The sequence below is a fragment of the Tamandua tetradactyla genome, chromosome 1, assembly GCF_023851605.1.
Source record: "Tamandua tetradactyla isolate mTamTet1 chromosome 1, mTamTet1.pri, whole genome shotgun sequence".
NCBI lineage: Eukaryota > Metazoa > Chordata > Mammalia > Pilosa > Myrmecophagidae > Tamandua > Tamandua tetradactyla.
This window is the reverse complement of record NC_135327.1, coordinates 10797131-10820957: the sequence shown is the minus strand read 5'-3', so window position 1 is coordinate 10820957 and position 23827 is coordinate 10797131. Positions and strand designations below refer to the sequence as shown.

The 23827-nt window shown below is 42.5% G+C and overlaps 1 protein-coding gene and 1 long non-coding RNA gene across 4 annotated transcripts in view; one reads left to right on the top strand and one right to left on the bottom strand.

Moving 5' to 3' along the window:
- LOC143690809 (uncharacterized) overlaps positions 1-15235 on the top strand; it is a 35002-nt gene extending 19767 nt beyond the window's left edge. For both annotated transcript variants that reach the window (XR_013179194.1, XR_013179198.1), the window contains exon 5: positions 14345-15235. This is a non-coding gene — a long non-coding RNA (uncharacterized LOC143690809). The remainder of the gene's footprint in view (positions 1-14344) is intronic.
- Positions 1-23715, bottom strand: part of ZHX3 (zinc fingers and homeoboxes 3) — a 177262-nt gene extending 153547 nt beyond the window's left edge. For both annotated transcript variants that reach the window (XM_077168396.1, XM_077168421.1), the window contains exon 1: positions 23605-23715. The gene's annotated coding sequence lies outside the window, so the exon portion shown is untranslated. The remainder of the gene's footprint in view (positions 1-23604) is intronic.
- Positions 23716-23827: the final 112 nt, after the last annotated feature.

The window sequence follows — 23827 nt, the reverse complement described above, 5'->3', positions numbered from 1 at the left end:
TTTTTAATTAATAAAAAAGTTTTAAAAAATACTATTTACCATAGCATTAAAAAACAAAGATCTAGAAATAAAATAAAGATGTACAAGTTAATCCATTGAAACCTACAAAACATTCTTTAGAGAAACTAAGAAGAACTCATTTATAAAAATGGAGAAATAGACCACGTTTATGGATTGGAAGATTCGATACCGTTAACAATTCTCCTCAAATTGTTCTATAAATTCAATGCAATACCCATCAATATCCCAGAAGACTTTTCTTTAAGGACATTGATAAGCTGATTCTAATATTTATATGGCAATACAAAAGACCTAAAATTGCAAGATAACTGAAGAACACACTCAGCCAGATTTTGGGCAAATATCCATTGAGGAAAAATGACATTGAAACGTTATCTCATACCATATTTGAACCAATTTTAGATGTATTATGGACCTAAATATGAAAAATAGAACAATAAACGTGGCCTGACACATGAAAGGTACTCAATAACTTTTTTTTTAAACATTACATACAAAAACGAACATTCTTACTATATGTTCATTCCATTCTTGGTATATAATCAATAACTCACAATATCATCACATAGTTGTATATTCATCACTATGATCATTTCTTAGAATATTTGCATCAATTCAGAAAAAGAAATAAAAACAAAAAAGAAAAAAACTCATACACATCATACTCCCTACTGCTCCCTCTTATTGACTGCTAGTATTTCCATTCCCCAATATATTTTAGCCTTTGTTCCCCCTAATTTTGTTCTATACTCCTTATCACTCCCTTTCATTGATCACTAGCATTTCAATCTACTAAATTTATTTTAACATTTGTTCCCATTTTATTTGTTTATTTTTAATCCCTATGTTTTACTCATCTGTCCATACCATAGATAAAAGGAGCATCAGACACAAGGTTTTCACAGTCACACAGTCACACTGCAAAAACTATATCATTAGGCAATCATCTTCAAGAAACATGGCTGCTGGAACACAGCTCTGCAGTTTCAGGCAGTTCCCTCCAGCCTCTCCAATATACCTTTTTAGTTAAAAGGGGATATCTGTATAATGCGTAAGAATAACCTCCAAGAAGTCTCTACTCTGTTTGAAATCTCTCAGCCACTGACACTTTATTTTGTTTCATTTCTCTCTTCCCCCTTTCAGTCAAGGTTTTCTCAATCCCTTGATGCTGAGTCCCAGCTCATTCTAGGATTCCTGTTCCACATTGCCAGGAAGGTTTACACCCCTGGGAGTCATGTCCCACATAGAGAGGGGGAGGGTAGTGAGTTTGCTTGCCGTGTTAGCTGAGAGAGAGAGGCCACCTCTGAGCAACAAAAGAGGTTCTCTGGGAGTGACTTTTAGGCCTAATTTTAAGTAGGCTTGACCTATCCTTTGCAGGGATAAGTTTCATTTGAACAAACTCCAAGATTGAGGGCTTGGCCTATTGCTTTGGTTGTCCCCACTGCTTGTGAGAATATCAGGAATTCTCCACATGGGGAAGTTGAATTTTCCCCCTTTCTTGCCATTTCCCCAAGGGGACTTTGCAAATACTTTTTTATTCACTGTTCAAATCACTCTGGGATTTATCGGGGCATCACTCTAGACAAACCTATAAACTCTCATGCCCTGATACCCAGGGTGTATCACGAGGCCTTAGGGAAACCGCTGGGGTGTCTGGGCCCCCCCTGCTCAGCCTCAGACCAGGGCGGGAGCTGGAGGCGGCACATGGCCAAAAGGGTTCCTGCGAGCCGAGTAGGGACGTCAGTCTCTCCCAGCTGGGGCTGCACGGGACCCCGAAAGGCCATGGCCAATTGGGTTCTGACTTCATCCTATAGAAGTAAAAGTACTAATATCTAAGAAAGCCTATTGGAGCATTGTTTGTAATCGAAAAAAGAAATGGAAGTGAGTGACATCATCAACGTGACAACATAAGACATCTTCTGGCAAAGTCTTCCAACAGAATCAACAAATAAAAGGACAAACCCCACTTGCTCGGAACTGGAGGATGATGGAAACCACAGAAGGACTCCACAAATGCTGAATCAAAGAAGAAAAATAATAGCCAGGGTCAGTTACTTTTTACTTTTGAGGATGTTGCCACTTATTCCATGGAACGAGAATGGCAGACTCTAGAAGTGTGGCAGAAGGAGCTTTACCAGCATGTAATGAGAACCAATTAGGAGACTCCCGTTTCTCTAGAAACCTAAAATCTTCAGAGGGTTCCTAGGCCAGATAAATCCTGAAACCCAGAGGTGCCAGTCTCTCCAAGAACATCAACTAGTACCACCCCCCATCCCATATTGTCAACACCCCTTTTCAACGTGAAAATATTAGAATGGGCATAGTCCAAATATCCCCAAAGATTGGGAGAAGGATCTAAGGGAAGGAGGAATTATAATGGAGAAGTTAGGATTTAACAAATGCATATGACTGCTGAAGCATTATATTGATATTTCTTTTAGTCTCCAGTGTCTTGGAGCAGCAAGTAGGAAAAACCTGAAATTGTGGAACTGTGACCCATACCAAGCTTTGAAATTTGTTCTAAACTATTTGTTACAATATATTTTTAAATCTGTTGCTTTTTTGTGTATATATCAGATCTCACAATAAAAAATGTTTTAAAAATAAAGAAATGAGAAGACTAGCAAAATAAGAAATTGTATATTTGATTTGTATAAAATATAATAAAATTACTTTGTTCTTTTTCAGAGTGCAAAAGAAATTCATGCTTAATAAAACAAAATAGATAAGACATTTGAAAAGAAAGTGAAATGTACTCATAATTCCTCCCCAGAGATAACCACCATTATATATTGATATAGATCCTTTGAGATTTTGTTTAAATGATATGTATGTATATTTATGAAAATCATATAATCTAAAAAAAAAAAAAACTCTCATGCCCTACTCAAGATTCCATGTACCTATGGTGTTCAATTAAACTGTCCACATAAGTTATATTAGGAAATGCAATAGACAAATCATAAACTTTGTACCAAATAAACATTGTTTGCTTTAGTCTTACACATAAGTTAAAGTTTTAAAATATGAATTACCATCTATTTTCAAAACCCTGCAATACTGACATTTCTTTGTTCTTCCTCATGCAAAAACATCCTTTAATTTGTACATTTAATCACTATCATTGTACACTCTAGGCATTCCTAGATTATACCATCTCAGTCTTTATCATCTATCTTTCCTTCTGATTTCATCTGTGCCCCCAGCCTTCCTCCTATCATTCTCACATTCAGCTTCATTCAGTGTTCTAACATTATTGTATTACAGTTAGGTAGTATTGCACTATCCATTTCTGAATTTTTACAATCAGTCCTGTTGCACAATCTGTATCCCTTCAGCTCCAATTACCCAATGTTACCTTATTCTATCTCCTGATGGTCTCTGCTATTAGCTGAAATTCTCCAAGTTCATTCACTAATGTCAGTTCACATTAGTGAGACCACACAGTATTTGTCCTTTCGTTTCTGGCTAATCTCACTCAGCATAATGTCCTCAAGGTCCATCCATGTTGTTACATACTTCATAACTTTATTCTGTCTTACAGCTGCATAATGTTTCATCATATGTATATACCACAGCTTGTTTAGCCACTCGTCTGTTGAAGGACATTTGGGCTGTTTCCATCGCTTGGCAATTGTAAATAATGCTGCTATAAACATTGGTGTGCAAATGTCCATTTGTGTCCTTGTCCTCATGTCCTCTGAGTAGATACCTAGCAATGGTATTGCTGGGCCATATGGCAATTCTATACTTAGCTTCTTGAGGAACCGCCAAACTGCCTTCCACAGCGGCTGGTACTTAATAACTCTAGAATAAATGGGTGAATATATGAGACATGTTGCTCAAATTTAGTTCATTTACTTGACAAACAAATTTGTTGGATTATGAGCTTAAACATGAAAGATAAAACAATAAATCTTTAGAAAATAACAAAGCATATTATCTCATGACTACAAGGTAGAAAAAGTTTTCTTAAATATACCAAAGAAGCACCAACATAAAGAAAATACCGATAAATTTGACTTCTTTACAATTAAGACCTTCTGTTCATCAGGAAACATCATTAAGAGAATAAAGAGGCAAGTCACAAAGGAGAAAGATTTGCAATGCTCATAAATGACAAAGGGTTTATACCCAGAATATATAAATAACTACTACAAATAAATAATGAAAAGACAGACCAATAGAAAAATGGGCAAGAAAAGGAACTTCACACACACAAAAATCCAAACGGCCAATAAACTTATGGAAGGTGCTTAACTTTGTTAGTAATTAGGGAAATACTCGCACAAGCCATACTAAACTACTCCAGACCCACAGTGCCCAGGTAGACCAGTAGACATGCATAAAAACTCTCATAGCAGCATTATTTACAAAAGCCCCAAATTGGAAAAAACTCAAATACCCATCAACAGTAGAAGGGATAAGCAGATTGTGGGAGGGAATTCTATGTACAGCAATAAAATTGAGTATACTTTGGATGGATTATATGGTGTGTGAATAAAACTTTTAAAAAAAAATTGTAGGGGAAAAAAGTGAATGAGCTACAGCTGCACTCAACATGGGAGAATCTTACAATGTCGAACAAAAGGAGCCAGACACAAAAAGCACATATCTTATGACTGCCCAAAGCCCACAATCAGGCAAAACTAAACATGTCCCTGTCCCCGCAATCTCCCACCATTCTTGCACTTATGAGACATGGGGAGAGTGGTAATAAAAAATGGATTTCATGATAACAAGTTGGGGGAATCACCATTGCACCCAGCTGGACAACCAACATCCCTGCGGGGCTCTCTCTTACTTGGAGAGATGACAACAGAAGCTGGTCCTGGAGGTGGCCTCAAGGAAGTTACTGACACACCCGTCTGACATAGGGATGGAGAAGGACAGAGCCGGGCACCCTGCTTTTGGAATCCATCCTGATGACTGCCATGATGTTTTTATAAAGTCATTAGAAGGTAGGAGGTCGTACTACCACGTTTCCAGTGAGCTGAACCTTTGTGGAACTTTGGAAGCCAAGATATGGGACAATAGGCATGCAAAATCTCCAACGTGTAAGGCAGCATTAGACACAGGGCCACATGGCTTTGGGAAGATTCCCACCAACAAGCATGATTAAATTTGCTATATACTCCTTCAGAATTTTTTCAGGGTATCTAAGCCTTATTTATTGTTTTAAAAAAGGAGATTATATTATATAAACCATCGAACATTTTTTTACTTAACAGGCGGATGTAAACCTCTGCCCATTTTAATATCTATAAATCTACTCCATGCTTTTTAATAGCTGTATAGTACTCCATTATATCTCTATAGAAAATTTTATTTAAATTGGTGATTCTCACTAGAGGAGTCGGTGGGGGGCAGGACGTCATTCTGTTCGTCAGTGTCTGAGGGCCACAGCTGGTGTTCAGTGGGTGGGATCCAGCATAGTAAAGAATTGTCCCACTCAAAATTTCCGTAGTTCTCCCCGTTAGAAATACTAATTTACTCAATCTCCTCCAGATGGGAACACCTGCAGCTGTCAGTTTTCCATCTTTTCAAAATAATGGTTCAAGTCTTTCTGAGGGGTGAAATCCTGGAAGTAGAATGGATAAGTTGAAAGACAGTAATATCTAAAATATTAACAAATATTGTCAATTTGCCCTCCAGAATAGCATACTAATTTATACCTGCACCAACAGGTATATGCACCCAACAGCGTATGAGTGTCCCACTATCACCTGTGTGAGTACTACTGCAATTCCTGCCATTCCAATAGGCAAAGCAAAGGAGGGTTAAAGTTTAGTTTGCATTTCTTTAATTACCAGTGAAGCTGAGTACTCTCTCACGTTCACTGCCCATTTGGATTTCTTTTTCTGCCAACTGCTCATTCAACTTAACTATGTTGTTTCTCATTAATTTGTAGGTATGTTAGGTAAATTTGTTCTTTGATACATAGATTGCAAAACTTTTCCAGCTTTTCACTTGTAAAGTTTCCTTATGTTATTCTGGCCTAATTTCTACCCATTTAGGATACTTTTTCTCCTGGTCTGCCCATACCTGAGCACAGCATGTGGATTCCCTGGGACCTTCTCCCTGTAGACTTGGGCCCTGCTTGAGTACCTCACTTAGACGCCCAGTGGGGCGGCTGGCCCTTGGGAGCCTGTGGCCCCTGTTCTTTCCTTCAGTCCAGTCCCCTGAGGCCTTTAAAACACTTCCTCACTGAGGCTGACCATCCCTGGGCTATGGGAACAGTGGGGCTTCCCTTCAGATTTCCTCCACTACCCCATGGGTACAGCAGGTCATGCTGGTGGGCTGAGAAGCCAGTAATCAAAGAGGAGTTTGAATCCGTCAACTGGCCGTTCTTTGGGGTGAATTAACCCCAGCGTTCACACTTCTCCCATGTCCCACCCACACCTTGGGTCTCTCCAAGTCAAGGGGTGTTGATATTTCTTTCCACTTTTGGTGCAGCGTTAAGTTAGTCCTGCCCCTCAGTTTATGACATACCTGCATCAGTCCCTGCCATTTTAATAGAAGCCTTTCTTCTATTTCCCATAAATATCCTATAACAAACATAAATTCTTGTAAGTTGAGTGACTATGGATTTTCCATCAAAATCTTATGCTAAAGCCCCCTTCGGGGAATGGTGCGAATTGGGAGAAATTCAACTTCCCCAAGTTGAATTCTTGATATTCTCACAAGCAGTGTGGACAACCAAAGCTATAGGCTGAGCCCCCAGTCTTGGGGTTTATTCATATGAAACTTAACCCCACAAAGGATAGGTCAAGTCTACTTAAAATTTAGGCCTAAGAGTCACCCCCAAGAGAGTCTCTTTTGTTGCTCAGATGTGGCCTCTCTCTCCAGCCAACACAACAAGCAAACTCGCCACCCTCCCCCTGCCTACGTGCAACATGACTCCCAGGGGTGTGGACCTTCCTGGCAACATGGGACAGAAATTCTAGAATGAGCTCAGACTCAGCATCAAGGGAATGAGAAAAACCCTAGAATGAGCTGAAATTCAGCATCAAGGGATTGAGAAAACCTTCTCAACCAAAAGGGGGAAGAGTGAAATGAGACAAAAAAATGTGTCAATGGCTGAGAGATTCCAAACAGAGTCGAGAGGTTATCCTGGAGGTTATTCTTATGCATTAAGTGGATATCACCTTGTTAGTTAAGATGTAATGGAGAGGCTGGAGGGAACTGCCTGAAAATGTAGAGCTGTGTTCCAGTAGCCATGTTTCTTGATGATGATTGTATAATGATATAGCTTTCACAATGTGACTGTGTGATTGTGAAAACCTTGTGTCTAATGCTCCTTTTATCTACCTTGTCAACAGATGAGGAAAACATGGAATAAAAATAAATAATAGGGGGAACAAATGTTAAAATAAATTTAGTTTGAAATGCTAGTGATCAGTGAAAGCGAGGGGTAAGGGGTATGGTAGGTATAATCTTTTTTGTTGTTGCTCTGTCTTCATTTTATTTCTTTTTCTATTGTCTTTTTTTTCTTTTTCTGAATGGATGCAAATGTTCTAAGAAATGATGAATATGCAACTAAGTGATGATATTGTGAATTACTGATTATCTCTGTTAATGTTATATTTCATTTGTTAATTTTTTTAAATTAATAAACAAATTTTTTAACTGTAACCCATACCAAACTTCAAAATCTCTTCTATAATTACTTATTAAAACACACTTGGGACTTCCGGAGAAGATGGCGGCTTAGTAAGACGCTCGGATCTTAGTTCCTCCTCCAGAAAAGCAACTAAAGAAACAGAAACAATACGAAACAGCTCCCGGAGTCACAACAGAGACCAAAAAGACAGCGTACCCCATTCTGGAACGGCTGAACGGGCAGGGAGAATCCGCTGCGGTGAGATACCCGAGGGGCGCGCGTTTTCCCGGCCGGGGCGGCTGGCGACTGGGGTCCCCTCCACGCACGTGGCTCCCCGGTCTGACTGGGAACATTGGATAGCGGGGCCCTCCCATCACGCTTGGTGTCTCGGGCCAGCTGGGCAATTTGGACCGGCACTCCCCCAAGCCGCGGCCAGTGACCCCCGCCTCCACGCACGGTTTCCCGGGCCGACTGCCCCACAGACAGACGACCGCCACGAGCGCCACCTACTGGGCAGGAAAAGAAAAACAGAGCCCAGAGATTCCACAGAAAAACCTTTCAACCAGCTGGGTCCCACACCCAGGGAAATCTGATCAAATGCCCAGACACCAGCAGAAAATAATGGATGACGCTCGGAAAATTGAAGATATGGCCCAGTCAAAGGAACAAACCAATAGTTCAAATGAGATACAGGAGCTGAGACAACTAATGCTGAATATACGAACAGAAATGGAAAAACTCTTCAAAAACCAAATCAATAAATTGAGGGAGGACATGAAGAAGACATGGGCTGAACAAAAAGAAGAAATAGAAAATCTGAAAAAACAAATCACAGAACTTATGGGAGTGAAGGACAAAGAAGAAAAAATGGAAAAAACAATGGATACCTACAATGGTAGATCTAAAGAGACAGAAGCTACAATTAGTGAACTGGAGGATGGAACATCTGAATTCCAAAAAGAAAAAGAAACTATAGGGAAAAGAATGGAAAAACTTGAGCAGGGAATCAGGGAACTGAATGACAATATGAAGCGCACAAATATACGTGTTGTGGGTGTCCCAGAAGGAGAAGAGAAGGGAAAAGGAGGAGAAAAACTAATGGAAGAAATTATCACTGAAAATTTCCCAACTCTTATGAAAGACCTAAATATACAGATCCAAGAAGTGCAGCGCATCCCAAAGAGAATAGACCCAAATAGGCGTTCTCCAAGACATTTACTAGTTAGAATGTCAGAGGTCAAAGAGAAAGAGAGGATCTTGAAAGCAGCAAGAGAAAAACAATCTGTCACATACAAGGGAAACCCAATAAGACTATGTGTAGATTTCTCAGCAGAAACCATGGAAGCTAGAAGACAGTGGGATGATATATTTAAATTACTAAAAGAGAAAAACTGCCAACCAAGACTCCTATATCCAGCAAAATTGTCCTTCAAAAATGAAGGAGAAATTAAAACATTTATAGACAAAAAGTCACTGAGAGAATTTGTGACCAAGAGACCAGCTCTGCAAGAAATACTAAAGGGAGCACTAGAGTCAGATACGAAAAGACAGAAGAGAGGTATGGAGTAAAGTGTAGAAAGAAGGAAAATCAGATATGATATATATAATACAAAAGCCAAAATGGTAGAGGAAAATATTATCCAAACAGTAATAACACTAAAAGTTAATGGACTGAATTTCCCAATCAAGACATAGAATGGCAGAATGGATTACGACCCAGCAATACCACTGCTAGGTATCTACTCAAAGGACTTAAGGGCAAAGACACAGACGGACATTTGCACACCAGTGTTTATAGCAGCATTATCTACAATTGCAAAGAGATGGAAACAGCCAAAATGTCCATCAACAGACGAGTGGCTAAACAAACTGTGGCGTATACCTACAATGGAATATTATGCAGCTTTAAGACAGACTAAACTTATGAAGCATGTAATAACATGGATGGACCTAGAGAACATTATGCTGAGTGAGTCTAGCCCAAAACTAAAGGACAAATACTGTATGGTCCCACTGATGTGAACCGACATTCGAGAATCAGCTTGGAATATGTCATTGGTAACAGAGACCAGCAGGAGTTAGAAACAGGGTAAGATAATGGGTAATTGGAGCTGAAGGGATACAGACTGTGCAACAGGACTAGATACAAAAACTCAAAAATGGACAGCACAATAATACCTAAGTGTAATGTAACTAGGTTGGAACACTGAATGAAGCTGCACCTGAAATATGGTTTTTTGTTTGCTTGTTTGTGTGTTTATATCTTTTGTTTTTGTTTATTTCTTTTTCCTTTTTATATATATATATATTTTTATTAGTATTATTATTTTAATTCTCTTCTCTATATTAACATTCTATATCTTTTTCTGCTGTTTTGCTAGTTCTTTTCCTAAAATGATGCAAATGTACTAAGAAATGATGATCATACATCTATGTGATGATACTAAGAATTACTGAGTGCATGTGTAGAATGGAATGATTTCTAAATGTTGTGTTAATTTCTTTTCTTTTTTTTGATTAATAAAAAAAATTTTTAAAAAACACACTTGGAAATTTGTTGCTTTTTTTGTATATATGTTACATTTTACAATTTAAAAAAATTAAAAATTAAAAAAAAAACTCTTACATGAAAACAATAGAGAAAATCAATAAGGCCAGAAGTTGGTTCTATGAGAAAATCAATAAGATTGATGGGCCCTTAGCAAGATTGACAAGAAGAAGAAGAAGAGAGAGGATGCAAATAAATAAGATCAGAAATGGAAGAGGAGACATAACTACTGACCTCACAGAAATAAAGGAGGTAATAACAGGATACTATGAACAACTTTACGCTAATAAATACAACAATTTAGAGGAAATGGACGGGTTCCTGGAAAGACATGAACAACCAACTTTGACTCAAGAAGACATAGATGACCTCAACAAACCAATCACAAGTAAAGAAATTGAAGCAGTCATTCAAAAGCTTCCTAAAAAGAAAAGTCCAGGACCAGACGGCTTCACATGTGAATTCTATCAAACATTCCAGAAAGAATTAGTACCAACTCTCCTCAAACTCTTCAAAAAAATCGAAGGGGAGGGAAAACTACCTAATTCATTCTATGACGCCAACATTACCCTCATACCAAAACCAGGAAAAGATATTACAAGAAAAGAAAACTACAGGCCGATCTCTCTAATGAATATAGATGCAAAAATCCTCAATAAAATTCTAGCAAATCGTATCCAACAACACATTAAAAGAATTATACATCATGACCAAGTAGGATTCATCCCAGGTATGCAAGGATGGTTCAACATAAGAAAATCAATTAATGTAATACACCATATCAACAAATCAAAGCAGAAAAATCACATGATCATCTCAATTGATGCAGAGAAGGCATTTGACAAGATTCAACATCCTTTCCTGTTGAAAACACTTCAAAGGATAGGAATACAAGGGAACTTCCTTAAAATGATAGAGGGAATATATGAAAAACCCACAGCTAATATCATCCTTAATGGGGAAAAATTGAAAACGTTCCCCCTAAGATCAGGAACAAGACAAGGATGTCCACTATCACCACTATTATTCAACATTGTGTTGGAGGTTCTAGCCAGAGCAATTAGACAAGAAAAAGAAATACAAGGCATCAAAATTGGAAAGGAAGAAGTAAAACTATCACTGTTTGCAGATGATATGATACTATACGTCGAAAACCCGGAAAAATCCACAACAAAACTACTAGAGCTAATAAATGAGTACAGCAAAGTAGCAGGTTACAAGATCAACATTCAAAAATCTGTAGCATTTCTATACACTAGCAATGAACAAGCGGAGGGGGAAATCAAGAAACGAATCCCATTTACAATTGCAACTAAAAGAATAAAATACCTAGGAATAAATTTAACTAAAGAGACAAAAAACCTATATAAAGAAAACTACAAAAAACTGCTAAAAGAAATCACAGAAGACCTAAACAGATGGAAGGGCATACCGTGTTCATGGATTGGAAGACTAAATATAGTTAAGATGTCAATCCTACCTAAATTGATTTACAGATTCAATGCAATACCAATCAAAATCCCAACAACGTATTTTTCAGAAATAGAAAAACCAATAAGCAAATTTATCTGGAAGAGCAGGGTGCCCCGAATTGCTAAAAACATCTTGAGGAAAAAAAACGAAGCTGGAGGTCTTGCACTGCCTGACTTTAAGGCATATTATGAAGCCACAGTGGTCAAAACAGCATGGTATTGGCATAAAGATAGATATATCGACCAATGGAATCGAATAGAGTGCTCAGATATAGACCCTCTCATCTATGGACATTTGATCTTTGATAAGGCAGTCAAGCCAACTCACCTGGGACAGAACAGTCTCTTCAATAAATGGTGCCTAGAGAACTGGATATCCATATGCAAAAGAATGAAAGAAGACCCATATCTCACACCCTACACTAAAGTTAACTCAAAATGGATCAAAGATCTAAACATTAGGTCTAAGACCATAAAACAGTTAGAGGAAAATGTCGGGAGATATCTTATGAATCTTACAATTGGAGGCGGTTTTATGGACCTTACACCTAAAGCAAGAGCACTGAAGAAGGAAATAAATAATTGGGAACTCCTCAAAATTAAACACTTTTGTGCATCAAAGAACTTCATCAAGAAAGTAGAAAGACAGCCTACACAATGGGAATCAATATTTGGAAACGACATATCAGATAAAGGTCTAGTATCCAGAATTTATAATGAGATTGTTCAACTCAACAACAAAAAGATAGTCAACCCAATTACAAAATGGGAAAAAGACTTGAATAGACACCTCTCAGAGGAGGAAATACAAATGGCCAAAAGACACATGAAGAGATGCTCAATGTCCCTGGCCATTAGAGAAATGCAAATCAAAACCACAATGAGATATCATCTCACACCCACCAGAATGGCCATTATCAACAAAACAGAAAATGACAAGTGCTGGAGAGGATGTGGTGAAAGAGGCACACTTATCCACTGTTGGTGGGAATGCCAAATGGTGCAACCACTGTGGAAAACAGTTTGGCGGTTCCTCAAAAAGCTGAATATAGAATTGCCATACGACCCAGCAATACCATTGCTGGGAATCTACTCAAAGGAATTAAGGGCAAAAACTCAAACAGACATTTGCACACCAATGTTTATAGCAGCGTTATTTACAATTGCAAAGAGATGGAAACAGCCAAAATGTCCATCAACAGACGAGTGGCTAAACAAACTGTGGTATATACATACGATGGAATATTATGCAGCTTTAAGGCAGGATAAACTTATGAAGCATGTAATAACATGGATGGACCTAGAGAACATTATGCTGAGTGAGTCTAGCCCAAAACTAAAGGACAAATACTGTATGGTCCCAATGATGTGAATCGACACTCGAGAATAAACTTGGAATATGTCATTGGTAACAGAGTTCAGCAGGAGTTAGAAACAGGGTAAGATAATGGGTAATTGGAGCTGATGGAATACAGACTGTGCAATAGGACTAGATACAAAAACTCAAAAATGGACAGCACAATAATACCTAATTGTAAAGTAATCATGTTAAAATACTGAACGAAGCTGCATCCGAGCGATAGGTTCTTGTTTTGTTTTGTTTTGTTTGCTTTGTTCTTATTATTATTACTTTTATTTTTTTTCTCTATATTAACATTCTATATTTTTTTCTGTTATACTGCTAGTTCTTCTAAACCGATGCAAATGTACTAAGAAACGAAGATCATGCATCTATGTGATGATGTTAAGAATTACTGATTGCATATGTAGAATGGTATGATGTCTAAAAAAAAAAAAAAAAAAATGGTCAGCACAATACTGCCTAACTGTAATGTAATTATGTTGGAACGCTGAATGAAGCTGCATCTGATCTATAGTTTTTTTTTGTTTTTTTTTTTTCTTTCTCTTATATATTTTTGTACTTTTTATTTTTATTTGTGTTTTCTCTGTGTTATCACTTTATTTCTTTTTCTGTTGTCGTGCTATTTCTTTCTCTAAATCGATGCACATGTACTGAGAAATGATGACCATACACCTATGTGATGATATTAAGAATTACTGATTGCATATGTAGAATGGATTGATTTCTAATGTTGTGTTAGTTAATTTTTTTTAATTAATAAAAAAAAAAAAACTCTTATGCTAGACAACTGGAACTCTCATGCATTACTATTAGGAACGTAAAATGATACAACCATTTCGGGAAACTACTTGGCGGTTTCTTATGTTAAACATGCCTCTACCATGTGACCCTGCCATTTCATTCCTTGGTATTTCCCTGAGAGAAGTAAAAGCGTTATGTCTACACAAAGACTTATATGCAAATTTATATCATTGCTTTATTTGTAATACACAAAAGGTGGAAACATCCCAAATATCCATGAACAGGTGAATAAACAAACTGTGGTATATGCAATGCAATGTCACTCAACAATAAAAAGATATAAACTATTGATACAACCAACATTATAGATGCTGAATGACAGCAGTCAGGGGAGAGACAACATAGCAAACGATACCATTGATGTAAAACTCTAGAGAATGCAGAGAACACTAAGCACATCAGCTGTTGTCGCCTGGGGATGGGATGGGGTGGAGGGAGGAGCAGATGATCGTGGTGACACATGTCAAAGCTCACATTGGAAAACTATCATGCTTTAAATCTTTTTTACTGTTTTCCCCATCATATTACTCTCCTAGAGCTGCCGTAACAAATTGCCACCAGTGGGGTGACTTAAAACAACAGAAATTTTCCCTCTCTCAGCTCTGGAGGACAGACGGCCAAAGCCAAGGGTCCCCTGAAGGTGAAAGGGGAGAGTCCTCCCCGGTCTTCTGCTTGCGATGGCTCCTGGCGCTCCTCGCCTTGCGGCTGCATCCCGCCACTCTCCGCCTCCATCTTCACACCAATACTGGACTTAGGGACCATCTGAAATCCAGGATGACCTCATCTCAGGATCCATAACTTACTTAATTACCTATGAAAGGACTCTACTTACAAATAAGGGCCCACTCTCAGCAATCTGGGTGGATGTGGATTTGGGAGGGGCACCTTTCAACTCACTGCTTCCACTTAACCTCAAGTTCTGTCCGTGCTCTTGCACAGACATCTAATTTATCACTTTTAAATGTTCTTTAGACTCTCAAGGTATGCATCCACCATTTGCTAGCTCATTTCTGCAGGGCTAGCCTCACCTCCAGTTCCCCACTGTAATACCTTTCTCTTTATCTTCGTATAGATCTGAGCAAACTTTCTCCAAAATACATTTCCAAGAGTGAGACTGCTGCACCCCATGTCCTATGCACGCTTCGTTTTCACTAAACCACCTGCTTATTTTACAGAAGGGCTGTGTGAGTTTCCATTCCCGGCAGTTTCCCTCACTTGGGTGTTTGACACTTCACTCTGCAACAAGGCAGAGCAGATGCATGCTGATTCCTGGTACCCCTCCCCCTCCAATTTGGTATACACTTCATGGTCACTCAGTAAATTCTTCAGGCAATGGCCCAGGGCCCCGTGACCATTCCCTAGTGACAGATGGAATTCCATCTTTTTTACCTTTTTTTTTTTTTTTTTGTAATCATATTTTTGGAGAGGGGTGCAGGTTAGAGATGGGAGCTCTGCAGTCTGTCTTCCCTGGACACTCCAGGGCTGCCTTCTAGGGTCCCACCTATGCGAAAGAACTGGTGCTTGGGACTTGGGCCAGTGTTTTAAGTTGCAAGGAATGCGGTGACTCAGCTGGTCGCTTGGGGACACCTCGGTGAACAAGGCAGCGGGAAGGAAGTCATTACATAGACAGCTGGGTTGTAAAAAACAAAAATACTCCTCACACCAAACTCTAAAGAGCTGCGTGGCTGCGTGTCCCATGACTCAACGGGACTGCTCTGCCACGTGGTGCACAGCACAGGGTACGTGGCACGCAGCCCTCACCCACTGCCCACTGCAGCTCTCAGCCACCGTGACAGCTGACCGTGTGGGGGTCCCTGGGAAGTCTGTGACCCAGAAAGTCCTCTCTCCACCCTCCCCAGTACTTCCCTTGCCGCCTCCTTTCCCCTGGCATTAGATACTCCAACCCTGTGCTCTTTGACCCTCTTGCCTTTAAAAAAAAAAAAAAAAAAAAAAAAAAACTGGACTTAAGCGTTTCGTACCTACTGGAGACTTGGCTGGGACACAGAGAGGTGAAGACACTGGTGTCCTAGGATGACCCTACGAGTCAGGCAGCTCCCGGGCCACAAGCCAGCACCTGGGTCCGAGAGCACTGGGGAAAGAGGCCAGAGCCAGCCAGGCCAGCAGGCAGGACCCAGACTCAGAGCTGGAGGCAAGACCGTCACTGACGTGGCAGCCACTCGCTAATCCTTATTGAAGAGCTACTATGCGCCTTGGTTTATGTCAGTGAAGACAGACGAGACGTCTTGTCCTCACGGGGCCCACATTCTTCTGCGGAGAGACGGACAAACACCAAACATCGTAATTCACTTCTACAGTGTATTAGAAGGAATTAGTGCTACTGGGAAATGTCAGCTCAGGGAGAGGCAGGCAGAGCGATCAGGGTAGGCCCGAGAAGGTGACATATGAAGAGTCTCGAGGCTGGCAGGGGAGTGAGCTATGCGGGCATGTAGGGAAGAGCATTCTGGGCATGGGGAACAGCCAGTGCAAAGCAGTGCACCGGAGGTGCTTGGGGATCTGCGAGGAGGTGAATGTGGCAGATGCAGGTAAGTGGGGAGAGCGTGGTGGAAGAGGAGGTGCAAGGGGAGGGTGAGAGGTGTGAGACTGGGAACCACTGAGGGTTTTGAACAGAGGCTTAGCAGGAAATGACTTTGGTTTTAACCAGAGTATGCCCCTGTCAGACGGCTCTGACCTCTGACAATGCAACCCCTTTTGCTTGAGTGGAGGTAGGATCACCAACAGAACATGGTGATTAACCAATAGAATATGGCAAAGGTGATAGACTGTCACTCAGGCACGAACACCAGGAGGCCGGACCATGGCGAGGCGGGGGGGTCACCTTAGAGCCCATCTGCCACAGACTTCCCTGAGGAAGTAACAATGGAGTGGGGACCTGTAAGACAACGTTGGCATTAACTAGTGGACAGGAGAAGGGCAGAACTGTCCAGAGAGAGCACAGTGTGGGAAAGACAGGTGCAGTACCATTGACCAGGGACCTAGTGCAGGGACTAGCAATACTGTGTCACTCTTCTGTTCAACAATCATCGACGGCTCCTCAAAGCCTCTGGTTTTGTCCCAAGGTCAAGGTCATCTCCCTGGACTCTGCTTCCATATAGAGTCCACTCATATATACTCCAAGGCCCAGCAGAAATTGATCGTCCCTAAATACTCAACATCTATTTAAGTGGAGGGCACCACACGTGACCCTCTGTGCCAGTTTGAGAGTACTACATATCCCAGAACAGCCACGTTTCAATCCAGATCCAGTCCTATGGGGCAAGCTATTTCTTTTAATCCAGATTTAATATTGCAGGATGGAAACTTTTTATTAGATTATCACCACGGAGATGTGACGTGCCCAATTGTGGGTGTGACCTTTTAATTAGATGAGATGTGACTCCACCCATTCAAGGTGGGTTTGATTAGCTTCCTAGAATCCTTGAAAAGAGGAAGCATTTTGGAGAAAACTCAGAGCAGAATGTAGATGCTTGGAGAACAGATGCTTCAGAGCTGACAGAGCTGATGCAAGACCCGGGTTTTGAAGATGTGGCACATCGCTGTGTGCCTTCCCATGAGATGCTGAGCAGGCCAGAGCCCAGAGTTGTGTCCCAGAGGAGCTAGGTGAAAGCTCACAGATGCCAAGTGAGGCACTCCCACAGGAAACAGAGGCTGACAGCAACGGAGGCCAGGGGCAAGGGACCAGCAGATGCCAGTCACGTATCTTCCCAGCACTCAGAGGTGTTTCAGACAACATCAGCCTTTCTGAAGTGAAGGTAAACTCTTGTTGGTGCCTTACTTGGGACATTTTCCTGGCACTAGAACTGTAAACTTCTAACTTATTAAACTCTCTTTTTAAAATCCATTCCATTTCTGGTGCATTGCATTCCGGCAGTTTAACAAACCAACACACCCTCCTTGGATTGCAAAGCATGAGAGATGTTTTTGGATGCCAGGTTGGGGGACAGGGGAGGTAGAAGGTATGTATACCCAAAGAACATACATGCTGAGGGTCAAGCCCATGGGGCAGCTGGTAGGTCCTGCAGGGATTTTAGCACAGAGAGAGCTTCATTTCATCTAGTGATTAATAATGACCCTTCAGTGTTCTTCCCCAGGCTGGAAATCACAAACAGATTCCAGAGGGGTTGGCCAAACTGATATCTTTCCAGGAAGGACAGTCGGAGCTGGGAACCGCCCAGCCCTGACCATCACTGCCTGGCGTCCCGGCCAGGACCCATCAGTCCTTGTTGGCACCGAGGTCTACTGCCCCAAGCCTAAGGGGTCCCTGACCACATCCCAGGGCTTGTTCCCTAAAGACTGGGGGTGAGGCCCCCGTGGCCATACAGCCTGGGACATGTCAGCAGAGGAAGGGGACTTAGAAGGCAAAAATGACCCAGGCCAGGGGACGGGCAGAGGGTGCTGCTTCCCCAGTCCTGCCTCTACCCTGGCCTAAGAAGTGGGGGGCCTTGACCCTGAAACTTGTGTTTTGGTGGTGCGCACTCCACCCACTGCTGCAGTTGAGAACTGAGTCTGTCCAGATGCACTGGAGGAGCAGAAGTATCTGGATTAGAGGAGGAGAAAGAGCTGGCGCCTGCCCCTCCCCACCTGGAAGCTGCAGGCTCTTTCTCAATACTCATCAGAGGGTCTCCCTTTGCTCCAGACTCATCCCATTATCACCTCTTCTCAACCTGCCCAGACTCATCCCATTGTCACCTCTTCTCACCCTGCCCAAACTCATCCCATTGTCACTTCTCACCCTGCCCAGACTCATTCCATTGTCACCTCTTTCCACCCTGCCCAGACTCGTCCCATTGTCACTTCTCACCCTGCCCAGAGTCATCCCATTGTCACCTCTTCTCACCTCCCACCTCTAGGACGGAACTACTTGCAGTTTCCCCCAGGTGATACCACAGGACCCTTGTACAAATTCATCCTCCACCTGAAACAACCTCCACACCTGCCTTCATCCAGCTAATTCCTGTTTATTTGTTCAGGTTTAGTGCCCATCTGAGAAAGCTTTCCCCGACCTTTCCCTCCCAGTCCCTCTACAGGCCTCTGAGTCTGCCCCACCACAGCCGACATCACCTTACACTGCAATTGCCTAACTTCCTGCTTGTCCTTAAGAATTGCTTGGATCATGCCTAAGAGTCACCCCCAGAGAACCTCTTTTCTGGCTGAGATGTGGACTCTCTCTCTAAGCCAACCCAGCAGGTGAACTCAGTGCCCTCTCCCCTATATGGGACATGACTCCCAGGGGTATAAATCTCCCTGGCAATGCGGGACAGAAATCCCGGGACAAGCCGGGACCCAGCATCCTGGGACTGAGAAAGCCCTCTTGGCCAAAAGGGGGAAGAGAGAAATGAGACAAAATAAAGTCTTAGTGACCAAGAGGTTTCAAACAGTCAAGAGGTTATCCTGAAGGTTATTCTGGAGGTTGTTCTTATGCATTATATAGATATTCCTTTCCAGTTTATGGTTTATTGGGGTGGCTAGAGGGAAGTACCCGAAGCTGTTGAACTGTGTTTCAGTAGTCTTGATTCTTGAAGATAACTGAATAACTATATAGCTTTTACAATATGACCATGTGATTGTGAAAACCTTGTGTCTGATGCTCCTTTTATCCAGGATATGAACAGACGAATAAAAAAAATAAGGATAAACAAAATAAATGATAGTGGGGATAAGGGGTAAAACAAATTGGGTAGACTGAAATTACTAGTGGCCAATGAGAGGAAGGGGTAAAGGGTATGAGATGTATGAGATACTTTTTTTTATTTTTATTTCTTGTTCTGGAGTGGTGGTAAATGTTCTAAAAATTATCATGGTGATGAATACACAACGATGTGATGATTTGTGAGCCATTGCTTGTATATTATGGGTGAACTGTATGTGTGTGAAGATATCTCAATAAAAATGTTAAAAAAAAAAAAAAAAAGAATCACTTGGGAAATCTGTTAAAACAGGGGTTGCTTTCTCTCTCTCAGCCTCAGCCAACACAGCAAGCAAACTCACTGCCCTCCCCCTCTCTACACGGGACATGACTCCCAGGGGTGTAAACCTCCCTGGCAACGTGGGATAGAAATCCTAGAATGAGCTGGGACTCAGCATCAAGGGATTGAGAAAACCTTCTCAACCAAAAGGGGAAAGAGAGAAATGAGACAAAATAAAGTGTCAGTGGTTGAGAGATTTCAAACAGAGTTAAGAGGTTATCCTGGACTATTCTTACACATTAAATAGATATCCCCTTTTTAGTTTAAGGTGTAGCAGAGAGGCTAGAGGGAAGTACCTGAAACTGCAGAGCTATGTTCCAGTAGCCATATTTCTTGAAGATGAATATATAATGATATAGTTTTCGCAATGTGACTATGTGGTTGTGAAAACTTTGTGTCTGATGCTCCTTTTATCTATGATATTGACAGATGAGTAAAAAACATGGATTAAAATAAATAATAATAGGGGGAACAAATGTTAAAATAAATTGAGTAGATTGAAATACTAATGGACAATGAAAAGGAATGGTAAGGGATATAGGAAAAAACATAGAGGGAACAAAGGTTAAAATCTATTGAGTAGATGGAAATACTAGTGGTCAGTGAGAGGGAGGGGTAAAGGGTATGGAATGTTTGAGTTTTTTCTTTTTATTTCTTTTTCTAGAGAGATGCAAATGTTCTAAAAAATGATCATGGTGATGAATATACTACTATGTGATGATATTGTGAGCCTTTGATTGTATACCATGCATGGAATGCTTGTATATTAAGAATGTTCATGTTTGTATGTTGTTTTGGTTTGATGAAAAATAAATTTTAAAAAAAGTAAAAAACAAAACAAAACAAAAACATACACACCGGTTACTGGGCCCCATCCCCAGAGTCTCTCATTCAGTAAAATTGGCATAGGGTCTGAGGATCTGCATTTCTAAAAAGTTCCCAGTAGGGCTGATGCTGCTGGCCGAGGGACCCTACTTTGAGAACAACTATTTTAGAGCATTAGAGCCTTCGTCAACAAAAGGGGTTAACTACATCCCTACTACACTGGGTTTCATGAAGATCCAATGAGGTAATATAGATGAAGAACTCAGCATGGTACCTGTAGCCAGTAGGTGTTTAATAAGTGTCAGCAATTGTTACTGGGCGGGGGCAGGAAACAGTCCAGGTGGGAAAACATCAATAGGAGCAGAGATGGACAAGGGCCTAAGCAAATCAGCTGGGCTGGTAGAATACCCCAGGCCCAGCCCAGCAGCAGAGAGTCCAAGTTGTGCTGTGAGAGCAGCTGGGAGCCACGCATAGCTTTAGAGCAGAGCAGTGACAGATGGAAGCTGAATGCAGCAATGTTGGACAGAAGGCCTCAGCCAGCAGCAAATCCCTCACTCTGGGTTCTCCCTGGCTGTTTGGCCAGGAATAGCGTCGCCAGATTTAGCAAATAAAAAATACAGGGTGCCTAGTTAAATTTGAATTTCAGATACTTGTGCTAAAAAAATTCATTGTTTATCTGAAATTCAAATTAAATTTAACTGGGCATCCTGTATTTTTATTTGCTAAATATGGCAACCCTAGCCAGGCACCAGCTGCCTGCCCCTCACAGCCTGCAAGTGGAAAGGAGCCAGGCCCAGCCTCCTCTGCCTTCCTCCCACCTCCGAGAAGGTCACCAGGAGTAGCTGAGGAACTGCTCCCGGAAGCGTGTCTTGCTGCCCAATACAACTGACCACAACTGTAGGCCTGGGTGAGAGGGTCTCCAACATCACACCAGGTTCATGCAGCAAGTAAGAGGACTGGCCAAGTAGGAGCAATAATAAACAAAGCACATAGGGCTACCAAGTTCCACAGAGAAGGAAGTCTGCCACCTGCACCCAAGGGACAGACAGCTGCTGGTACTATAGATGCACGTGGTGAGTATAACCAGTGAGAGGGAGAAAATGGCCTCTACCCTTCGCCCCAGAAACGGGCAAACACAGCTCCCCGTGCTGCTTGCACACACATACATGCCTCAAAGTCATCCCAGGTGAAGCAAACTGCAAGCTAGAGCAGGGTGGCCTCTGCGTTGTTCAGCTCGGCTGGGTGTGGCGACGAGCCGTGTTAGCAGAGCTGCCTGTCTCTCCCCCATCCCCATTATCAAATTCCAGATAATAGTTCCAGAAACAAGCCTGCCAGAAATCCAGTTTGTGCAACAACCTCTGTTATCATTTTTTTCTCGCCAAAAGGAACCATGAAAGCAATTTGTACCCCAACTTAAAAATTATTTGTTAAGCATTTATTGCTTAATTTATTTACCTTAATTTATTTGCTTAATTTATTTAGCTTAAGGCCCCTCTGAAACACCAGCCAGAGACTGCCTTGGCTGCACATTACCGCCACCTGGGGAATTCTTAAACCTCCCCATGCCCTGACCACACCCCACCCAGTTAAATTAGAATCTCTGGGGGTGGGACCCGCCACTGGTACTTGTCAAAGCTCCCCAGTGATTCCAATGTAAAGACAAGGTTGAGAATCACTAATTGAGTGCATCCTGCTAATCCTCACAATACGATTCTACAAAGCAGATTTTATCTCCAGATGAAGCTGATGAAGACACTGAGGCTCAAAGAAGTATAAAGCAACTGCAACTTGTGTAGCCCCAATTTCTGACCTCTCTTTCCTCCCTCTCCAGCCTCCCTTAAGGAATTCCTGTTGCCCGGGAGGTGTCCAGTGTCTCACTGTTATAAAAGCGCTGCCCTCTGCCCACCTTGAGACAGCCGCACTGCCCACAGGGCCCCTCTGATACACCAGCCAGAGACTGCCTGGGTTCAGGACTGGCACCAAATCCCATTTGCCAAGGCGACGATGCATGGGGTCAGTTACTGCCCACCAGGCCCTATCACCTTGGGTCACAGGACAATGGCGGCCACCTCTTATTCCTGCTGCCCAAAACTTTCTCAAGCTTGGTTCTTCAGCCGTGCCACCCAACCTCCCAAACCTTCCCCGGTGCAAACTCCCTGCATCTCCTGCCTCCACAGTCTCCAGCCTCGCCCCTGCCGAGTTAATTACCGAGTCTCCTCCACGCACCTCAGGTCATCGGGGGTGGGGGTGGGGGGGTGGCGGCACTCCTCTTGATGCTTCTCAGCATCCTCTGAGTCAGGGAGATACATCCTTACAGGTTGTCAGAGGGCGCTCTGACCCAACACGGGATGAATACCACAGATCCAAAGGGAAAAGCCGCTCCCTGATCTGGGTCTCGCTTTTGCAACGCGGGCCTCCGGACCCCTCCTCCTCGGGCCGAGGGGTGCACGCGCCTGGACGCACCTGGACACACCTGGATGCACCTGCCCACTTCCCGCCGCGGCGGCGACCACTTGGGCAAACGCAGGCCGATCCCGGGAGAGGCTGGGCGAGAAGGCTGGGTGCCGGCTGCCCTCTGCCGGCCAGTGGAGGTACTGAGCCCGCTCCCGCCCACCCAGAGCTACGTCCGAGGGACAGAATGTGGGAGCAGGCATTTACTGAGCTCCTGTTGTATGCGCAGCCACTGCACGGGGCGCTGGGGTGTAAGGATGGACGCCACCAATCCGGCGCCTGCTTTCACAAAGCTTAAATTCAAACGGGGAGGAGACATCATCAAAGACTCATCCAAGCATCATAAAATTACAACTGTGCGCTGAGTGTGTGACAGTCTCGAGGAGTCAGGGAAGGCGACCCCGAGGAGGGGACCCTTAAACGTCAGGGACCTCACAGAGGTCATTTCATGTAATCTCGAAAACCCTGCAAAGAGACTATCACTTTACTCCCTTATGGCAAAGGAGAAAACCGGCTCAGAGAGGGAAGGAACTTACCCAGAGACACCCAGCGACCTGGGAGCAGAGACGGGAAGGCCCAAGTTTGACCGACTCCCAAATCCCCGCTTTCTCGGCGCTCGGGGCGGTGCGGCCGGCGGCCGCGGGGACTGTCCAGCGCGCAGCTCCAGGGCGCGGGGTGGGGCTGGGAGCGGAGCCTGCCTGGGCGGAGCCTGCATCCTCGCCCTGTCCCAGCCTCGCTGGAAGAAAGAGCGCCCTAGTG